At 33.7% G+C, this 22,969-nt stretch overlaps 1 protein-coding gene across 1 annotated transcript in view; it reads left to right on the plus strand.

Annotated features, from left to right (window-relative positions):
- Positions 1-22,969, plus strand: part of LOC149793334 (contactin-3-like) — a 112,788-nt gene that overhangs the window by 35,389 nt on the left and 54,430 nt on the right. Inside the window, exon 3 of the mRNA XM_089966357.1 lies at positions 21,612-21,899. The gene's annotated coding sequence lies outside the window, so the exon portion shown is untranslated. The remainder of the gene's footprint in view (positions 1-21,611; positions 21,900-22,969) is intronic.

Genomic DNA, 22,969 nt, shown 5'->3' on the forward strand with positions numbered 1-22,969 from the left:
TATATATATATATATATATATATAGTATCAGCGATATACCATGAGATGTATACATTTTTCATTTAAAGGCTTGCAGAGCTTGCTATTAATGAAAAATTTATACAACGAGTGGTATATCATTAATACAGCGTGCATACTATACATATATTTTATTTACATCACATAAAAATACACATACTTTCCCTTTGAACGGAGTTAAGATATGTTCCGGGCAACTGTGCATTGACCTAGTGAATGAACTCCTCACATCCCTGCGGGTGTGTCCGCTACAAAATGTAGTTCTATGACTTTTCTTGTTGTTCACAATCACATTTGCAAATTTATAATTTGATTGTTGTCTTTTCAAGTTTCTACTTGTATTCATATTGAATAAATCAATATAAGACAGACGTATGATTTAAACACGAAAGATTGTTTTTATGACGAAAGTAGAACATTACGAGCACTGTAGATTCTTGTATACACTGAACGCTTAGGCATTCACGTACTGGCGTATGGCATTAGCGTGGAATAGAAACTAACAGAAATGACAAGCGAATTGAAACATTTTAATATATTTGTAATTGGTCTAAGTTATTATTCTGTTTTAATTAACATTACTACTGAGCACACAATTCTCTCTCTCTCTCTCTCTCTCTCTCTCTCTCTCTCTCTCTCTCTCTCTCTCATTTACCTTTAGACGGTTTGATTTAAATTTAACATCATTCATAGGTCCAGAGACATCGTCGTAAAATTCCCAACGCCCGTATTTTCATGGATATTTTCGCTCTTATCCTGCTAAGAAGATCCACAGAGAGAGAAACAGAGCGGGGGGTGGTGGGTGGGCCGTTTGGATAATTTCATATTTAATTAATAATTTTTGAACATTTCGATAGTTTTTAGAAACAACAACAACAACAATAAAGCATTAAATACGATACGGTATGTGTGCCTCGTAACCAACAAATTTAACTTGTAGTGTCGACCGGCTATTCCTACTATGAACACTGTAGATAGATCCCAAGGAAAGTGTAAACATACCGTTATGACTAACCATATTCTTGTAGGTTACTTGGTGCAAGATCAGTTTTAAGGTTTTCCTCCAACCCAAATTGCTTTTCTCTGTCACTCCATATAACTGCGTATGTTGACCCTTATGCGTGATAGGAGAAAGGGGAAAGGAAAAAAGAAATAATTGCAAGGAAATCGTGTACCATTTTAAAGTCATTTAGAAAACGGGACTTTTTATACCTTTCATCGTTATTTTAAGTAATTAGTGATTAATGAGTGCAAAATCATCATTGATATATAGGCCTACAGTTTATCACAATTTGATATACCAATAGTATTGGTATATCAATTTACAATATACCAACATTTTAAATGCCATGTTGTTATATATATATATATATATATATATATATATATATATATATATATATATATATATATATATATATATGTGTGTGTGTGTGTGTGTGTGTGTGTAGTATATACGTTGTATCCACGATATACTACGGGATGTATACATTTTTCATTAAAAGAAAACGAGGCTTGATAGCGTACATACCGAACTTCCATTATATTTATATCTCATACAAATACATATATTTGCCTTTTGAACGGATTTAAGATTTAATACAGGCAGCTGTGTATTGACCTAGTGAATGAACTCCTCACAACCCTAGTGTTTCCGCTACAAAATCTAGTTCTATGCCTTTTGTGGCTATTCACAATCGTCTTTGCATATTGATAAGTTGATTGTTTTCAGTTTGAGTTTATATTTTTCATCACATTGATTAAATGAATATAATATACACAAATGATTTAAACGTGAAAGATAGTTTTATCATAAAAGGTCACCACTAGAAACACATAATTAACTACGCCATTCTCATGAACTCTAAGCCATTCAACTAACGGCGCATGGAAATTAATGTGGAATAGAAACTAAGCGTAATGACGAGCGAACAAGAGGCAATTAAAATATTTTAATATATTTACAGTTGATCTAGGTCATTATTCTGCTTTAGTAACAGTAACACCGACCGTAAACTCTCTCTCTCTCTCTCTCTCTCTCTCTCTCTCTCTCTTACCATTGTTCAGAAGTGTGGAAATTCATCATTGAGATAGAATCAACTGCAGAATAATGGCTTAGGTCAAAGTTAAAAATATTAAACTATTCTAATTAAATCTTTCTGGTTCGTCATTTTGCTTAATTTCTATTCCACATTAAATTCCATGCGCGTGTACGTGAATGGCTGACATTTCAGTGTTAAAGAATGTAACTATGTGCTTGTAGTTCTCTACTTTTTTCATTAAAACCATCTTTAATGTGTAAATCATAAGTGTGCCTTATATTGATTTAATCAATGTGAATAAAAATAGAAACTCCAAAAGAGATAATTAACTTAATAATATGCAAAAGTGATTGTGAATAGCCAAATAAATCATAGAACTATGTTGTATACCAGCCACACTCGGCAGCGATGTGAGTTCATTTTCTTGGTCGATACACAGTTGTCCGTAGCCAGTCTTAACTCCGTTCAAAAGGCAAATATGTATATTTGTATGTGATATAAATAAACTATATGTACAGTATGTTCGCTGTATGATATATCATTCGTTATATAAATTTTTCATTTAAAGGAAACTTGGCAAATCCCGTTTCCTTTTAATGAAAATTTTATACATCCCGCGTAATATATATATATATATATATATATATATATATATATATATATATATATATATATATATATATATATATATATATACTCAGTTGTACGTTTCTCCTTCTGTACTTGTTTGTTACTCAAAAGGAAAAGTCATTCATTCTTAGTAATGTTACAAAGTGTTAACATAATTAAGCTCTATATAGTCTCTATGGGCTCGAAGAAAATCGGAACATCGCTCACTCATTTCCGTCAGGTCCAGAAATAGCATAAGAAATAGTTTTTTTCCAAACATATTCACAAATATTATGGGAATAGTGAGAAAGATACAAAGCTGTTCTGTTTTGACTTTATCTCCTTCCACAGCCATATTTAATCATGTGAAGAAAATTAGTTCCGAATATATTTGTTATTGACGGCGAATTGCATTGGAGGTTTCCTGTGCGTCTTTATGGAAAAGGTAGAGGATGATGCGATTAAACAAACTCCTCTTATCTTCTAATGTCGTCGCAACGGCACATCTCGCTGGTAATAGTGATTGATATATACACGCTTTCATTCGATTTCACATTCCTTAGATTGCTTGTGTATATTTGTATGTACTAACTTTCCGCACACTATAGTAAGATAGATAATAATGTAGGAAAAATTATATGCATACTTATTCTACTTCATAAGTGGTAATTCAATCTTTCTTCACGTACATTTTATACAGAGCCATCCAATGTCCACTTTACTCAATTAAACTCTTTCCAAGGTTCGCGAATTATCAAAAAATAGAATATAAAAGTTCATTTATACTTGCATATATACATTTATTATTGATAAAATGTTTCTGTTCTTTTTATTACTAGTTAGTAGGGGTTGGTAAGTATTCTAAATCACATTTGCTAAAAGAGACAAAAGATTTTCATTTTGACGTGGTTTACTTATCTCGTCATACATCCTTCGCAGTATTTGAAACACTGTATGTTTAATTATCTTACACTTCGTGACTTGTTAACAGTTGTTCATTTCAATACTCTTTTATATCATGTTACAAACCACATATTCAATGATAAGCGAAGTGAGCCTAGTTATTAGTAGACACACACACACACACACACACACACAGAGGCGACGACCGGGTCGAGCTTAATTTACATGACAGTACTGTTAGGGTATCAATAGGCAGTGTTAGCTATGCGTCATAAATGCAGCGTCCATTCCGACACAATCACGATCATTCTGTATCGGTAAATGCAAAATCAAATGCAGATATTTCCTAAATTTGGTAACCCACAGTACTAGGGTTGTACAGAATTTGTAAATCATGCGAATTTTATCGATTAAATGTCTAAAGATTCTTTAAAATTTCTTTCACAACGTGAAGAATATTATTTTCTATCTTTCGTCTTATCACATGAAGAACATTATTGTCCATATTTCGTTTTCCCACATGAAGAACGTTATTGTCCATCTCTAATCGTCCTATCCTTTCCATCACCTAGATACATTGGTGGTATATAAATAAATAAACAAAAGAAATAAATAAAACAGAGAAAGGTTTGAATCTGCTTTATTTTAAACGCAGTATTATAAACTCACAATTCTCGAGATAATTCATGTATCAATAAGGTCATGAACACAACATCTACAGATTGATATGAGCAGCATATTGTGAAAAATCATGTCACTGTCAGTTACTTCGATGAAATTTGGATACATACCCTGAACAAACTCCATCTTTGTATGCCTTTTTCCCAATCTGTAAGTCCTTATACTAATCCTAACTAAATGATGTGAAGTGGCCAATCAACTTCCCGCCAGGCAACGGCCATTCCATCAACAACTCAAAATTTGCTGTGATGCAGTAATACATATTTTAATGCCCTACTTCTGTGAATTAAGTTTTATTATACGTTTGTACCTTTACGTTTCTTTTATTATATATGATATCGATATTGATATGCCATATTTTATTTTTTGTTGAGTAACCGATGTACTGAAGTAGCTTAATGAAAGTACATGAAAACAAGTGACCTAAAGCAGGGACATTATGACAATGGGTCGTGTTATTGTAAGCAAATGTGCATGGTGAAGGCGGTGTACTTCACTCTCTCCTCCACATAACAAAAATGAAAACATCAGACAGAAAGCACCGGAACGTTTCGTACGTTACGTTTCCTTCCATAGCTAGGTGGTTAAGATTATGCCACGGAACTATTTAATAATAATAATAATAATAATAATAATAATGAGGACTTTGTATAGCGCCTAATCTTTAGAAGCTCTAAGCGCTTTACAACATTAGACAACACCTATAAGATAAAAAACAACATATAATGATATGATTACAAAAACAAACACCATGAAATTAGAAAACATAAATAACATGCTGAGAATATTTAAGGTAGGAAACATTATTAGGTCTTTAAGTTTGTTCCTGCAGTCGAAATAAGTGAGTTTTGAGAGCACTCTTGAATGGAATCACTGTGTCATTGTGTCTAAGTTCAGTGGACAATTCATTCCACGTTGCTGGGCCCTGGTATGCAAAAGAACGCTGTCCATATGATTTTGTTTTCATACTTGGAATAACAAGTATATGATTGTCAGAAAAGGAGCGTAAGTAAATTGCTGGTGTGTACACATGGGTAAGGTCTGATAGGTATGATGGACTAGAGTCCGACAGTGAAACGTAGCACAGACACAGAAAACAAATTTTGTGTTTGATTCTGGATAGCCAGTGTAGGGTACAGAGCAGTGGGGAGGTGTGCTTTGATTTTGGTACTCTAAGTATGATCCGAGCAGCTGTGTTTTGAACTTTTTCAAGTTTCTGGAGTAGATATTGAGATGAACCAGACATATTGAGTTACAATAGTCCAGTCTCGAAAATAATAATGAACACACGAGTGTTTTAGTGGCATCAACTGAATGATATTTGCGAATGGAGCTGACGCGTCTCAGCTCAAGATATGCAGCCTTGCATATGTTTATGACATGTTGGTGCAATGTGAGACTACTGTCCAGAGAAACACCTAGGTTAAGTACTGATTGTGTGAATTTAATGTTGGTGTTGCTGATATTGTTTGAGGTAAAGGATGTGAATGAAAAAGTCTTTGTGCTGTGATCAGAATGGCCTCAGTTTTATCATCATTCATCTGCAGTTGTTACATGTCATCCATGATTTTACATTAGAAATGAACCTTTCTTCACCTTGGATGGTAACATCAACTTCAGTTGGGTGGCTAAATTTGTATATTTGGGTGTCATCAGGGTGCAGTTTGTGAGATACTGGATGATGATCTATGACACTTGAGAGCGACTGGGTGTATAGAACGAAGACAACAGATCCAAGAAGAGACCCCTGTGGAATATGCAGGATTGTGCGGTTCTATCATACACACCCATAGCCTGCTTATTTTAAAGCCCTCCCCCAAAATAATGTTCTTGGAACTGGACCTACAGCATGTCAAGATGAGTTTAAGAGAATATATATTTGACATTTGATGTGCATGCTTAACTAAACTAGCTCATATTTCAAGTTAAATGAGGGAATCAGTTTGTATTCATTTCATACAGTTGTATGTAACCTCGTTCATATCATGAACCGCATATAGTCCACGTCTGATGCTCCAATAATCGTATAATGTCCGATAAGTGATTGAGGTGGTCACATGACTCAGTCACAGTTACTGCACGCCTCAAGCCACTGGATGCAAACTTGATGCTGAAATGGATCATAGTCATGAATATATTTAGTGTGGGGTGTGGACAGGTGCAAGAAGACCTTGTAATACACGTAGCCTTATTTTGCGTTCCTGCTCTGAAAACATACCAAAAAGATAATCTCTTAGAAAACTTATCCGAAAAAGTCACGTAGAAACAGCCCAAAAGAAAGTTTCTTGAAAAACATACCAAGAAGAATGTGTACAGACATTATCTAAACTAAATTTCCTCTTTCAACAATGGCAATTTCAGAATTGCATGAATTCCGATATATTCATGATACAGGGAGCGATTCTCAAAAATGCTAAAATGTCGCGGTAAGAGGCATGACTAGGTAAAATAAATTCAAAGTAGTATATGTAATATGCAAATCCATGCATCATGCCCTTAAACTTGAATTTATCGCTTGCTTTAAATATTGTGATAATAAAAATCACCATGGGAAATTCAGCTATATCTAGTCGGTTTATTCGTCGTTGTCAGCTGTTTATGAACCTAAAAATCATTTGCGAGGTACCTTTCTTCCGAGCTTGTCCAAGTTTGCTTATTTCCTGAAGTTTGTCAATGGTTCGCCATTGGTTCGTGCTCCTGACAAATGGAACAATCAATTCATTTTCTTTTTACCTCAAGATGCTTTCTTTTGTTTATTAAAATGTATTAATATGATAAGTAATATATTCTATAAATCATAAGAAGGATATTTTTCAAGCTATTGTTTTTACTTAAAACACCAGCCTCCCCTGCTTAGAATTGTATGGTCTATATCTAGGGACCACATGACATAAAATTGGAATGTGACAATTAGGCTAAAGTTTCAAAATCGATCTTTCATGCTGTCTCTGTAATATTGTAGCTAGTATCAGCTGTAGTATTGTAGTAAGACATTTAAGATTTAAATATAAAAGTGATCAAATATTTTAATAATTTGTTTTCAAACGTTATTATCGTGCAATAGTGAAAATAAAACTAGGCAGTTCTTTTGGTTATTTCAAAAGCAATGTCATTTTCATTATTTTAAAACGATGCACTGAAGAATTCTTTACTGTATCGTTTTCCATTGGATTTATTGATCATGCAATACTATATAAGAAACTAAATCTGTAGTAAACATTTCTTTAGACTGCCGTTGCTTTTTCTAACATCTACAACGTGCATTTCGTAAGAATATAAAACTTCAAAAGAAAGTCAACAAGTACTCGTGGGCCAAAAAATTGAGGCAGGGAAGCAATTTTAATAATATTTCTTAAGCAACACTTTCTGTCACAGTCACGAGCCCAGTTGACGACATCATGAATTCAATCTAAATGCAGGAATCGCTTGAAACATTTTGTACGAATGAAGAATTGGTTAGTCCAGTTGACGATACTGAGCCAATCCTTTTCAGAGATTCGGTTATTCCCATTTAGAGTTAAAATCCTAATTTGTTCTATGTCGCTGAAAAGCTGAAACTGTCAATTGTTTGTACTCGATTAAATCGTCCAGTCCTTTGGAATATTACAACCCAATTTCCTCCAATCATACAAAGTTCACGGTAATCGGTAATGCAGGTAAGACTACATGGGCAACGAGGTGAAACGAAGACAAAAGCTACGGTATCGCATTTGGTACATTGTCAAATAAATATTATAACTTTTCATTCATGGAAACCTGTTGGTCTAAATCGGTTACACACTTATATAGATTTTAATATATTTAAATCTGGTTTGGGGGAAATTCTTAAGCTACTAAAGCAGCAATGAACAAGTTTGCAAGGGCATGGAGAATGAAACGCACTTCCATATTTGCTGTCAACAAGATGATATTATTAATTAATATGCATATCCAAAGCTGTTTTTCTTCTTCTTGTGTTGCAATGTCAGCAATAACAAACAATGTTTGTATGCAAGTGAATTGTAAACTTATCCCGTTGTGGGTTCTATCAAACATGTTATAGCTCTTTCTGCCTTTATTTTCTTTAAAATTCTAACTTGAGAACTTGGTTTCTGGATTTTTTAATACTTTATTGAATAGTAGATTGTTTATCCCTCTCAGATCTTTGTCAACACTTCTTTCTTTTCACGTTCCACAAGAATCTTTACGGCCTTTCCAGCGATAACTTTACTTAAGTTTCTTCACTTTGTCTTAATACTGTTTTATTTACTTCATGCCATTTTCTGTGAAGACGTTTATTTCGTAATGCTCATTTACTGCCTTGAAATTCATCTTTTATATTTTCTATAAAAACGATTTCTGTTTCATCAATACCAACTATTGTGCCTTCCTCGGTCTTGTACAGAAAAGACGGATTATTTTGGGCTTTATTTGAGAACAAAATAGAAATTAATAGCAGCATTGCATACTGTGCATATAACTGAAGCTGCTAACCATGTATCGTATTCCTCTCTTTCTCTCTCTCTCTCTCTCTCTCTCTCTCTCTCTCTCTCTCTCTATATATATATATATATATATATATGTATACAAATTTTTCATTATTTAAAACAAAACCTTATCAGACAGATACTGTTCGTGCTGATATAGACCCTTTTTGTTATATCCGAATATAGCAGTACAACATGACGTAAAGATGATAATTACATGCAAGTTTCATTGAGAAAATTTACAATTTGTGTCAGTGTAATAGCTCTGATATGTCTCCTCCAACCAAGTGATGATATTTTATTTTGTACTATCCCTTCATCACACTTTTCTGTGTGCATGATAAAAACTGCAAGCGAACCCAAGCCTAATTTGATATTAGGATAACTTCCGTTGATCCCAAGACCTGAATTGATTCCGTTGACTGCGACCAGTTGGTGTGCACATTTCTTTATCGTTTTGATAAAATCAAACTGAGCATATTTAAGCAATTCTTATAAACACATTTAAGCACAAATTAGTTGAGGCTAATAATGAATCTATAGGATGCTTGTTCAAGTTTGTGCTCTTATTACAGTTATGTATTGTTTGCTAAAATTGAATCAAGAATGTTTTAAATTTTGTTATTTTTAATGAATCCTTGTAAGCATGATTAATCAAAACTCACTAACCTAGGCAAATAACCTTTGATAACTAACTTCTTTGCAACAACTGGTATGTGCCCGATTAGATCTATTTATATTTTCAGGCTCTTTCTGCAATATTTATATTGTGACAGATATATTTGGCTACCATATGGCAATATAATTTTGTTGTGATGTTCGGCTGTACCATTTTTGTTTTTCCATGATAACTGAAGTTCTCTACCATCAACGGATGCCAGAAATGGTTTGCACTTGGGGACAGAATAACCCTATTGATTTGGTGTCAAAGGATCAGGAGTTAAGATCAATGGCACAGCAAAGAGATTGTTTAGTTTTTAACCAATCCAAATCTCATTGAGCCGACTTAGTGAAGAATCCCCGATGTGTCTACATGGATTAGTTATTTGTTCAAGGTATTCGTGAGATTTTATGGATAAATCGTTATCAGAAGCATCTAACAAAATTGACTTGGGACAAAAGAAATTCCCTATTCATATATGCATTAGTTTTAGAGCCCTGACATCAATTGCTCACTTTTTTCTGGTGTTGGGTTATCTTCTGATGCTTCTCAAAATATTTGGGTTTTTCTCAGATGTGGAGAAAAGGATGAATAGCTTTAAAGTTGTTTCTCTTGGCATTTATTTATTCTTCAGAGACATAAACGTTGCTGTACTGAATTATAAAAGTAATCAATTAAGTAATCAATTATTTTAAATATAAAATTGTAATTGCAATCAACGCGTCCAAAAATGTAATCATAATGTTTTCATTGATGACAAATTCTAGAAAAACTTACGCTGTGCTAGAATAAATTTATATTACATGTATTATTTGTCATTGTGTTTTGGTCGTGTTATATATTTTAGAAACTGTTCTATTGTGAAAACGAAGTGCTTACACATTTTGAGACATTAGTACTACAATATTTTATTCAATTTGTTACGTGGAACACTTAGTGCGAAAACATCGTTATGTGCAAAACGTTAATTAACGTTAAGAATTGTTAGTTGCCACAGGCTGAAGAGAAGTAATATAATTATACTCTGATTAACCGAATGAAAATGTAAACAGTAATTGATTAATTTAGTGTGACAGAGACCGCTCTAGTGGCCTAGTCGTTAGAGCGTCCGCCTCGGATGTGGCAGGTTGTGGGTTCGATCCCCGGCCGTTTCATACCCTAGACTTCTAAAAAATGGTACTAACAGCTGCCTTGCTTGGCGCTCAACATTAAGAGGATACTGTTAGGACTGGTCGGCCTGGTGTCAGGGTGATGTGACTGGGTGGGACAGTATGCTACATTTCAGCGACATGATGTCCTAGTGCTAGACATCACTATAAACTGCCCCACTGCAGACATCGTAGCGATATGACTGAGCAATTGTTAAAGCTACGTTAAAATTCTAAATAACAGACAGTGTGACAGAAAAATTGTAATTTTAATCAACTACTACCATCTTTTATTGTAATTGTAATCATTATTCATTACCTTTACAATAATAATCTAGACACATCAAACTTTCAAGTATTCCTTTTGCGTATTCAGGCCAACGATTTTATTTGTCAGTTGAGCAATAAGGAAGACGTTAAAGCGTCTCAGTATATAAAAGAAATTTTGAAAATATAGTCAACCGTTTACTCCCTATCAGAGCCAAATAAAGATACTTAAGTAATTATAACACATTGGAAATGGTGATGCGCTACTACTATTAAGGTGCATGTCAGTTTTAGGAAGCTACAGCACAACCAAATAACAATGCTGCATCAATGGAGGCAAAAAGGCAACATAATGAGGTGACAAACCAACACAATTTAAATTTTGCTCTTGAATCCCATTCATCGTTTTGTTTGCTTTGTTTTGTCTTTGATGATCACTTTGGTGTTTTTGAGTGCAATATCTTAAGTCGGTCTTTCTTGGGAGCATAAAGCAGTTATGGTCCGCTATACCTCATATTTCTAGAGACATTTGTATCTCTACTAAAACCACTTGCACTACCAAAACGCAAATAAAATCCGCCATTATTAGCTTTCATCATCCGTTAGCCCTTTTATAAGAATTACTGATGGGCCTAAGTATGGTATGTAATTAACTGACAATAATAGGTAGATGAGTTTGAAATAAAGATGAAATATTATATACTCAACATGTATCTGATTCGCTGATATATTTTGTTGTTTGTGTTTTTACCACTCAAATTATATCCACTGAACTTAGAGTATTTCAGATCAAGGATGTTATTTATATGAATTGTTTTTCATGTTGGCGTCATTTGATAATATATTCCCTCTAGTTTCTCAACTTTGCAAACATTTCTATTTTCTGTTTTCACATTTATTTAGTTGTTGTAGTTTAATTTCGACCTCGATAATGATTTTGCAAAATCTATATCATAACAAATGCATGCAATATAAAACTACACACAATTTGAGAAAATAGGCTAGTAACAACCATATATTATTTATATTTTTACAGCTTGACTGGTTCCATGGTCATCAGTAATAAGTGGATACACAATATAATAATTTTCTCTATTGTAATCGTCTATCGTAGGACACCTGTAGAAAATATTGAAACCTTTCTCGTGTGAATATGAGTTCGAATTGTATCCTCATATTTTCATGCTCGAACTAGCCTCAGACTGATAATATTTTGTTCTTGGTTTAAAATTAATAACCAATCAGGATAAATAATTTTATCTGCGGGCTGTTTATTGGCTGATGATTTACAATTGATTAAGAGTATAGGTGTTGATTATATTCTTTGGGAGTGGATTATATAACAAACTGTGTAATATATTTATGAAACTTTTCTCCTCAGTTAACACTTACTATTTGTTTTAAGGATTTACAAGTGTTACTTTATTGTTTTATGTAACTTCTTTTTAATATTTTTAATATTTTATTCCCTTGTACTTCCTATTTATATTTATTTTGAATGGTTTATGTTGCGAAAACTTTGCGTATTTCTCCATTTTATATATATCTAGAACGTTAATTTGAGTAATGTATGACTTATTATCTAGGACGTGGTCAAGTCAAGCCTGTAGAAACTAATTTAAATCTAACCCCTTTGCCTATTGGTAAAAAGGAACTAATACGAGTTGTCATATTTGTTGATATTATCGGAAAATTTGATCAAATTGTTCCGTAAATATTTAGCCCCAGACCAATCTGTTGAGTAGATATAAACAGTTGTATTGTTCTGACAAACGACAGGAGGCGTTAGATATATTAAATGCCATACTTCAAGTGATCTAGTTCTTTCAGCTCCAGATTTCGAATCAAACATTTTAAATATATGTCAATGCAAGTGACGTAGGGGTTTGTGGAGTATTAATTTAGGAGCATAAAACTGAATCATCCTGTGTGCTATTTCTCTACAAAATAACTAAGCACCAGAAAAAATAATCCACTATAGAGAAGGAGTTGTTTTGGATTAAAAGTTTGGGTTTATGACACTTTGAAGTTTATATTAGTCTGCTCCTTCTTCGATTATCGTATTTAATTGTCTCAACGCCCTGGCTTTCATAAGCAAACTGAAAAATAAAAATCAGAGGTTTTTAAGATTGAGTTTGATGTTGTAATAATACAACATCGACTTTTGGCTCTTCAAGCCAAAATAAAATTTATTTGCAGATGCACGTTCATGCCTACAGGAGTTTCAAAGCTTTATTTTGTATACAATTTTGTACATTCATCATCAATCTTCCTGTGTAATTTCATTATCATTTGTGTGTCTGATTAAAATAAAAAAGAAAGCTTTACTTCGTTAATCTTTATTTTCTTTATGAAGGAAGGTGTAAATGTATGTAAATCCATATTTTCTGTCACTTCTGGTTCATGATTTAATCTGACTTTGTATATTTTTTATTCATGGTCGTAATTTAACATATAATCTTCACATTTTGAATACGTGACTAGGACTTGTTTTAGGGATATTAAAGAACGTCAAAGTTGCAGGTTCTTCAAAATATATGCTTACATACGACTTCACAGTAACTAATGAAATTATTTGTAGAAAAATGTACGAGATTCGGCCTTTGTACAATTGGAATGAATGGGCAGATGGTATCTTAGAAGTTAATACTTATTGGCTGAGTTAGGTCACATGAATATGCATTTTGAATCATTAAAATTAGTTGTAAGATCTATCACGCGGGGTAGTGTTGTACAATATAGTCGTAATAGAAGATGAATAAACGGATAGAACTGAACAATCAATTTTTATTTCTATTTCAGAGCCATTCCTATATCTTGTATTCCTTTTGAAACTTAAAGTAAGCAGACGTGTTTTGTTTTGTACTCAGATGTTTTGATTACCTGATACATCGTGTATTTCCACAATGTATTGTTTGTATAAAAATGATGACAATGTACTGCAAACGATAATGTTACGGTGATAAAACTGGTAAAGCTCAGAAGATTATACATTTTAGCACTGCCAGTGCGTTTAAACTTTCTTATACTTTTCCTTGAACCAACACATCATTGACACATCTCTTCTCTCGAAGCCATTGGCATATTAACACGTTTTAGACTACATGAACACATGCAATATTGAAAATTTGATTGGAACACCACTTAAAATCAATTGAAACTTCATACATTTGAATTTTTGCTCGTTGAAGTTTGGTTTTGACTCTTTTCCGTTACTGGCGCTAGAGTCGTATGAAATGTGGAGCTCTCGTCTTGGATACAAATTTCTCTGAAATATTTAAGAAAACTTCAATTTGTTTATAAAATTTAAATTCACTTTGCTCTGAATTTTCGTATTTCCATGCATTGTAATGTCACATATTTGAGAAATTAATACTCAAACCATGAAGCCTCTACAGTGTCATCCAAAGTGGTGAAATTTATTTTAAATCCTCTTCAGGAACGGTTAGAGTCAGTCAGTCCTCCAAACATGATTTATTGCTCCAGCTTACCCGGAAATATGATCTTTCTAAGGCGAACAAATATTTTGGTTTCATATTTGGTAGAAAATAAATTTGTATATTAAAGTGTTTCAGGTTTGATTAATAAGTCTCTTCCTGGCTCTGAAATAAAAGTAATAGAGCTGCTATGAAAACAAAAGATAAAAATGTTAAGAAAGTTTCAGCTTCAAAAAGCGAACCAAATGCAGTCGGAAAAATTGGAAAGAGAGAAAGAAATGTAAATGGGGTTGGAGAAAGAGATTAGGGGATAAAAAGAAGATAGTCAAATGCAAATATCTCTTAAGCCAGAGAAAAGAGGGAAATGGAAAGAAACAGAAAATAACAAATGCAAGTGAAACGAACAGATGGAGAGGCCGAGAGAAAAAAAGAAAAAAAGAAAGGGGAATGCGATTTAAATTAAAAGAATTAACGTTGGCAAGTGGAGAGCACTCCCTCACTTTACACAAACGTTCAGGTTTTACCAGATCTATTAGGTTAGTAACCCCTTTTAAAGAAGGAGAAGTAGATAAGTGTTTTGTCATTTTGAACTTATTGCGGAAAAGCTGAAATTTCAATGGAAGCAGTTAACTCTGTTAACATAAAGTGTTGTTATTTGCAGAGACCGGGATACCAACACTTCACTGTCAGTAAAACAATGTGGTGATTACGATGGAATTAAGACAGGTGTCTTGAAGGTTTATGAGTTGGTACCTCGGGCATATTGACAAATGTTTAGGAACTGTAAAACAATTCTGGACAGACCCATGTCGAATTTGGAAGAGAAAAGGATATTAGATAGATTGTGCTCAGCCAAGAAGAATTGTGTCAATAGTGACGTTGATAAACAAAAGGTCGAAAAAGAAAATTTTGCTCATACAGTTGACGATAACTCTTGACGCACAACGTTCATGTCTCAATAAGTCTTCCGTACAGCGGTTTTTGGTAGAGAAAAAAAATCTCATTCTCATGCAAGCACTTCCAAATCTGAATCTGACATAACTATTAGGAATCAAGTTTCTGATAAGATTGATCACACACCCTTATCGCTGTTTACTTGTAAATACTATATGAAGAAAGGGCTACAGATTGTTACAGATTGAAAATGTAACAACTGAAGCAATAGAGAGCTATTCCGAATGCCTTATGTCTAAGAGGGTCAGGTCATGATGATATATTGATAGCAATACATATGCAGGTTAAAAAGAGCAGTCTGATTTTATTGTAGACAGTTATGAACCATTTATCTCGAAATTTTCTATATCACTTATTGGTAATTCTGGCAAGTCTTTTACTATTACATTTGCATCTGGCAAATAGTTTCTAAGAGTCATTTGTTATCATGTATTACCGTTTTCTGAGAAAAACTTCCTCTCATGAAGGTGGTCTTACTCATGAAGTTGATTGCAGCTTTGTTAATATTCATCTCCATTTCTCAAATTCAGAGTCAGACTTAGCCTTAGGATCCGTGATAATCCGAATATTGACGTCTGTATCCATCGAGTGTATCAATGTATTACTTGGCAATGACCTAGGTGGATATAAGAGTGTGGCTAATCCAGTTGTAACTGAAACGCCTTGTCTAGATCAGAAACGTGATCCTGTTGAAAAAGAAATTTCTGATGTATACCCTGCTTGCGAAGTTTCTAGAGCTATGGCCAAAACAGCTCTTCCGATATTGATCAGGCTATTATTCCGTTAGCTGACATGTTTTGGTCAGTCTTTTGATGAGTTCACCTATGCTCTTGTTATGGATCAATCGAGTGGTATTGATACAAAGTGATCCTCTTTTTAACTGCTACTTTTCTTTATTCTAATCAGGCTGACAAACTACAATCATGCATTGTCTAATAGGATCACGATCCTGAAATCTTCTGTTTGTCTTAGAGGGCTGCTAGCAAAGCGACAAAAGTACCTGCTTTTTATTGTGCTAAAAATGGAGACCTTATGAGGAAATACAGACCACCTGAGGTACCTGCTGGTGAAGAGTGGTCAGCTAGCAATACAAGTGTTGTTCATAGGTTCTATAAACATGATATGTGTGGTCTACTCTTTTGGCTGGTCATTTAATGATCAATACAACAATCACAATATCTTGAATTATTAGTATTGGCTGGGGAATACAATCAATGTTTCTTTATATTGAAGTTCCTGTTACACATGTTAAGTCATAGGAAAACCTATTCAGAAAGATATCCAAGACACCTCTGCAATCTATTCCTGCATTTGAAAAGCTATTTAGCAGATTAATTGTAGACCGTGTAGGTCCCTTACATAAGACCAAGTAAGGCAAGCAAGACCTGCTGACCATAATGTTTGCCTACACAAGATTTCAAAAGACAAATACTTTGATCAATATTAAAACTCCAACAACAGCAAACACATTGGAGAAGAAAAAAAAAAGCTTTTTTTTTCTTCATAATTTGACGTAACTAAATCTGTCCAGTCCGATCAGGGGTTACATTTTATGTCTGAAAATGCTCAGCAAGCTATGAATGATTTAAGAATTTAGTAATTAATTCTTCAGCCAATCACCCTGAACGTCAAGGGGCTTTAGAAAGATTTCATGACTTTTTTGTATATGATTCAATCATATTGCTTTGATACCGGAACAAACTGGTACGAAGATATGTATTTACAATTGTTTGCACTTTGAGAATCAGTCAATGAATCATTCGGTTTTATTTAATTTTGGACATACTGTCCTTGAACCATTTTTAAACTTGGTTTGCAGGTTTGCCATATAAATACGTTAAAGGAGCATGTTGATAGAGGTAGCCCTATTAATCATGCAGTCAGTTTAGCACCTGTCCCACACTGTGAGGAGTTAAGCTATTGAATGAAATAGGACTGTAGTGACTTTAGAGTAATCAGTCTTTGTAATTCGGACATACTGAATAATCTAGACCAGAAACATTCACGTCTATCGTCAGAACAATAGAGTAAACTAAAAGAACTATTATTTAAATGTGCGCTTTTGGTTCCAGATGTTCTAACAAGAACAAAACAATCTACAATGATATTGAAATGGTGTATTTCACACATGCTAATAAGCATCCTTGCAGGACGAATCCTCTCAAAATGGAATGTTTACGAAACTAAATTCAGTATTTACTAGAGAATGATATCAATTTTTCAATGTATTCTTGCGCCAAAACCAGATAATATTTTCCATATGTGCACCGACGACAGAAAAGTGACTAGTGTGCCTAAAACAGATGCATTTCAAGAATCGCTGACTGCATCAAAAATATTGAAGTTGATGCCAATTAGCCCCAAGTCTTATGTTTTAAAAGGAATTTGGCAAATTCCAATGACGGGCAAACGAAAATTCAGCATTCACGACTCCAGAAAAAATTTATAAATATAAATTGACACCGTTTAGGATGACAGGTTCTCCTTGAAATTGTCAATGTTTAATGAAAACATTTACATCTGGTCTAGATAAATGCGATGCTTACATCGATGACGTCACAATCTATAACGACACCTAGAATGAACACCTGGAGACTAGTCGCAAATTCTTTGATGGACTAATTTATGCAAATATGACAATTAATGTATCGGAAAGTGAGTTTTTCTGTCTTGTATTACACTGGTCAAATAAAAAACAAAAAGCAAATCGAAGTCGACTGCTTCAGAGACAAAATGTGCTATATTCAAAAATGACGATTAAAACAACTGATTAGCTACTGTTTCCAAGATATTTAAGTTTTACATTTTATGTTAATGTATATTCTGTAGTTTGTAGAGTTTTAATCATAAATTGTAAACCTAGGTCATTTCATAAGTTAATGGTTGCTTTACATGATAATATTCCACATGTCCTGTTTATCTAACACTTTTAAAACAAGCAAAAGGGTTATGTAAATAAACTATAGTATGAAACAAATGGCAAAGAACTATTATGTGTATATAAGTACATAGTTTAGTCCTTATTCAGTGTGTGCTTGCCGCTTCTTGACTTGTCGCTAATATTCATTAAATGAAGCATCTCTTGTCACTGTTCAGCAATAGTCTGCAAGCGTTGATGGGCTCCATTTGCCCTGATTGTGTTTCAATGTCCTGGTGAAATCGCTCCAAATGCTCGTCGCCCACTGCTATGCAGTTTGGTAGAAAACAATCGAGATGAGATTTCAAACAATGTATCTTTAGTATTTGAACCAAGGCTTTAGTATGCCCTGAGGAGGTTTTCCACAACGCCCTTAAGTTGTCTGCTTTGAAGTTTCCAAGAATATTTTTGCCACTAACTGGAAGGTTTTCCATGCCATTTTTTCCTTGCCACGCAGTTCACAGTCAAATGCATTATCTTCAAGAAGTTCACGAATCGGAGGACCAACAAAGACACCATTTGGTAGGTTAGCTTCACTTAACCTTGGAAAATTTCCACCGAGGTAATTGAAAGCTGCTTGTGTTTTGTCCATGGCCTTGACAAATTTATTCAGTTCACCTTGTGTTAGGTGTTGTCGTTCAGAGGAGGAAGATGAAGAAACTATGGGTAATGTGTCATTGATGGTTCGTAACTAGAAGTTTCATCCTTTTCCTCTTCCTCGTCTGACTCTAGTGAGAATGATTCTCGTGGATCAGGAACCCGCAGTCCTTAACCGAGGGGTACTGGGCGTATAGCTAATGGAATGTTTGGATAATGCACAGCATACTGTTTCTTCTTTGACACACCTTTTCCAGCTGGAGGTACCATGCTGAAGTAACAATTGCTGATATGATATGTTGGCTATCTCCAAGTGGCTGTCACTGCAAAATGCATATATTTCCTTTTCCTGTTCAACAATTGGCGAATACTTGTTTCACAAATGTTGCAGCAAATTTGTGGGGCTTACTAACTGTCTTGATCTCCAATTCCTCATGCTCATGTCCTTCTTTATATCATGGTTCGAGAAATATGGTACCTCCATGGATCAAGCGACCAAAATTAAAAGAAAGATAGAAAAAAGTTTTAATTCTCATTTTAATGTTAGTACGATGCTATGATATATGTTAAGCAAAAGCAAATAATCAGCATGTTTTGTAAAATTCAACAATAAAATTGATTCCCTTACAATATAAAGTGAATAATGTAAAACGATCATAAGGTATTGCAAATTAAATTCCAAATAATTGTATAATTTAAAAACACATGTCTTAATGATTAATGTTCTTAACAAATGTTATTGGTATTCCAAGATAAATCGTTGAAGGTTTCGTATGTGCTGTGCCAGCAAGCTTTTGTCAAATCAAAATAATAAAATGCAAAAATATATTCTTATTTGAATTTCACTATAAATCCAAGTCTATTTCCAGGAATGATATTTTGGAGCACTTTGTCTCTCCAGAGAAAATTTGTTTGAATTAAATAATTTGAATAAATGAATTCCATTTCACTTTAAATGCTAGACGCAACAATTAATACAACTTATTCTGTTTAGTTCTTACAGTACGAATGAATAATATCTAGATTAACAAGATTATAGAGTCCTCTACGTGACCTCAGGTAATAGTATCAATTTCTAAGAAAAGGTATTACCTAATGGAACGTTTCAAATGATTACAAGATAAAATCTAAATTATAACTAGACGGTATGTTACTAATAATATAAAATGTGGTAAACAACAGGTAGGCCGGGCATTTGATGGGGAATTTCCAATGATTTAGACTCAGATTGTGATAAACATGATCTTTACAAATCCAAAACCGAGTTCGGTCAACTGTAGAAAAATATTATCAATAGCATATAATGAATAAAAACCTTACAATCAACGCTTATTAAATAGTAGTTACAGTGTACTTGACAATTTTGTTGAATAACCATTATTCTTTAAATGGTCGATCAAATGTATTGCGATATGTGATGAACAAACCCAATACTAATCATGGTATTATATCTGTATTTCTGTGTTAAAACATTATTTTATGCTAGAATGTAGTCCAATCATTTCATTAAAATAAACCAAATTTAGTTTACATGCACTACAATTATTACTATATATTGCCTGGCGTTTAGTTTGCACCTGCCTCAACTACCACCTTTATACAATTTGTTCACAGTTAGCAAATTTGTAATTCTTGTTATACCATGGTATGGGGCATACAATAACTGAATGGTATGAACCCTTCATGTTATAATAAGAGAGCTACATGTAAGCTACGTGGCAGCGCTCAAATGTCTATCGTTGTCCTCATGTAATCCATTCTCTTGCATGTCAACTTGGACGACTTAAAATTGTCAAATTCGGAAGCAACCTTTTGATCTGCACAGCAGTAAACGTTTAAGATTTTTACGCTTCTTATATTATAACAATTTTTAAAATTAACTACATCTGTTCCAGTATCCATTGAAAGGTTGCAGTAAAAAAAGAACTTGTAAATTAAATTGTGATACATATAAGCATTTTTTATACTTCCTTTACTCCTCCATTGTTAGCAAATAAATATGGAAGGATGTTTTATAAGACTCCCTTCCATGAAGTTTTTAAGGAATAATTCAGAGCTTATATACTGAAGATAGTATTGCATATGATTATTCTGAGAAATACTTGAACTTCATAATTTTCGATATATTGCGAATGTGTTATGTAGCTTATGTGAACGAAGATTAGTTTCAATCGAATTTTAACTTAATATTTGTGCTGTGGTTGATTTTATTCATGAACTCAGCTTTGCATGTGAGGTAACATGAACCTTGAAGTTTTCTGTTAATGTTTTTATCTCATCTTTGTTGGCATGATGAGACGAATGCAGCAAGTTTGTGACGGATATTGCATTTGCTTCAATGTTTAAACTATTACGTTTTGTGTTAACGTTTGTGCAAGTCAGATAAAAATAAGATACATCATTTCATGGACATAAGTAAAATTAACTGTTTCTAAAATGACACTTGTCAGGGTTGTGAAATCACTAAAATCCCTTTGTCTAGTTTGGTACGTACCAAGTAGTTTTGCATTAAAAATCGAACTCTTAATTGAACTGCTATTATCGAGATATAAAAGTTTATAACGCAAAACATCTATTTATTGTGTGAAATGTTATTTTCTGTAACATGTTAACTGAGTTTTTGAAAACAAGTAGTAAGTTATTAAAATTTGGAACGGCCTGTTGTCCCTTTCGTAATCATCGAGCTGTGAGAGAAGTGCATGTATGGACTGATCAAAACTAAAACGTTTACCAGTAGTAGAATGGATTTTGAATCAAAATATTGCCATTATTCTTGACATAATATCTTTTCAATTAAAGAGAAACTCTATTCAGTCCGAAATCAACTGCTGGAGATTTATACGCCATATTTCAAGGTGAGTACCTGAATTCTTATCCCTTCAACGTTTACTTTTATGTTTAATACTTACAGCTGTCTTAAGTGTAAACATCCCACATACTGACACGTATGCAACTGCCGGCCAGGACAAGTCCATAGAATGTAACGTTTTAGGGTCATCAGTATCATTTGTGACTTGGTCACATGAAGACACCTACATAACTGTTGGGACCAAATACTTCTGGACTTACGACCAGCTTTCTGGACGAGCTGATCTCACAGTGAAAAGTGTCACAGAAGCGGATGCTGGCACGTACAAATGTTTGGCAGAAAACACTGCCGGTGTCAGAGAGCAAGATACTTTAGTTTTGACAGTGTAAGGTGAGTTATGCTGTGGGTGTGAAAGATATGTCCTTTTAAGTATGCTCAATAAATACAACTCCCATAACTGTTTAACTGTATTATATATTTATTATCAGTCTAAACCAACTGAGGTGTTCATGTCATCTTCTACAGAGTTCTGTATTTAGTTATTCCATATTCAGTTACTTTATTATCAGTAGAGCATTGAATATTTGTGTTTTGGAGATTTTTTTGTAGTAATAATATTTTCCAAATTACATCAACTCTTAGAAAGATAAAATGAGAAGTAATTTCCTTAACGAATTTCAAGGTCAGCAGAGCCCGAGTATGTATCGGATCTACTAATTGCATTGTCATTAATTTTAATTTCAATCACTTGGTTAATTATATCATAAATAGCGTCAAAGCTGTATATTGCAAAGTGTTTTAGGCACTGTCCACAATTGATTAAGAAAATTTATTTCTAGGTGAGATGTACACATTAAGAATCATTTTAGATCACCTCTTTGAAGTGAGCAGATCTAACATACAGATTCCTGTCATTCCCGTGACGTCTGCACATATAAAACCAGATATATACACTGTAACTAAAACACTGCTACTTCCTAGGACACATACAGCAGTTTGGAGTGGTTTATTGGCAACTAAATCTACGAAGTGTCCTAAAGGGCTAAAATTTTGCATAAATGTACCTTATTGGTATAATCATGGTTATGCTTCTGTGTTTATCTCATTTTTGTACTCCACAGTATCAATATACTGTTATATCTTAAATCACGAAACATTGTGAGGAGACATATCTTAATGATTGCTAAGTTTTTGTAACAAATGTGGGTCATTGTGACTCATACTTTCTTGCTTCGCTGGGGATTAGTTTCGTGTTTAAAGATTATTGCTCAAGTTTTGATCATGCTAGATTCATCAAACTAACTGAATGCATGCATTTCTACTGGTATATTACACACTTACAACGAAAGGTCTCTCCGATTTCAATTATACTATGTTTAGCTTTTGCATTTCGCTCATGATTATATCCTTGAAGTATACTGTTATATTTGGAATCATGCAGACAGAATGCATTTTAGTGA

This window comes from Sinohyriopsis cumingii, chromosome 8, assembly GCF_028554795.1.
Source record: "Sinohyriopsis cumingii isolate HCF-2022 chromosome 8, ASM2855479v2, whole genome shotgun sequence".
NCBI lineage: Eukaryota > Metazoa > Mollusca > Bivalvia > Unionida > Unionidae > Sinohyriopsis > Sinohyriopsis cumingii.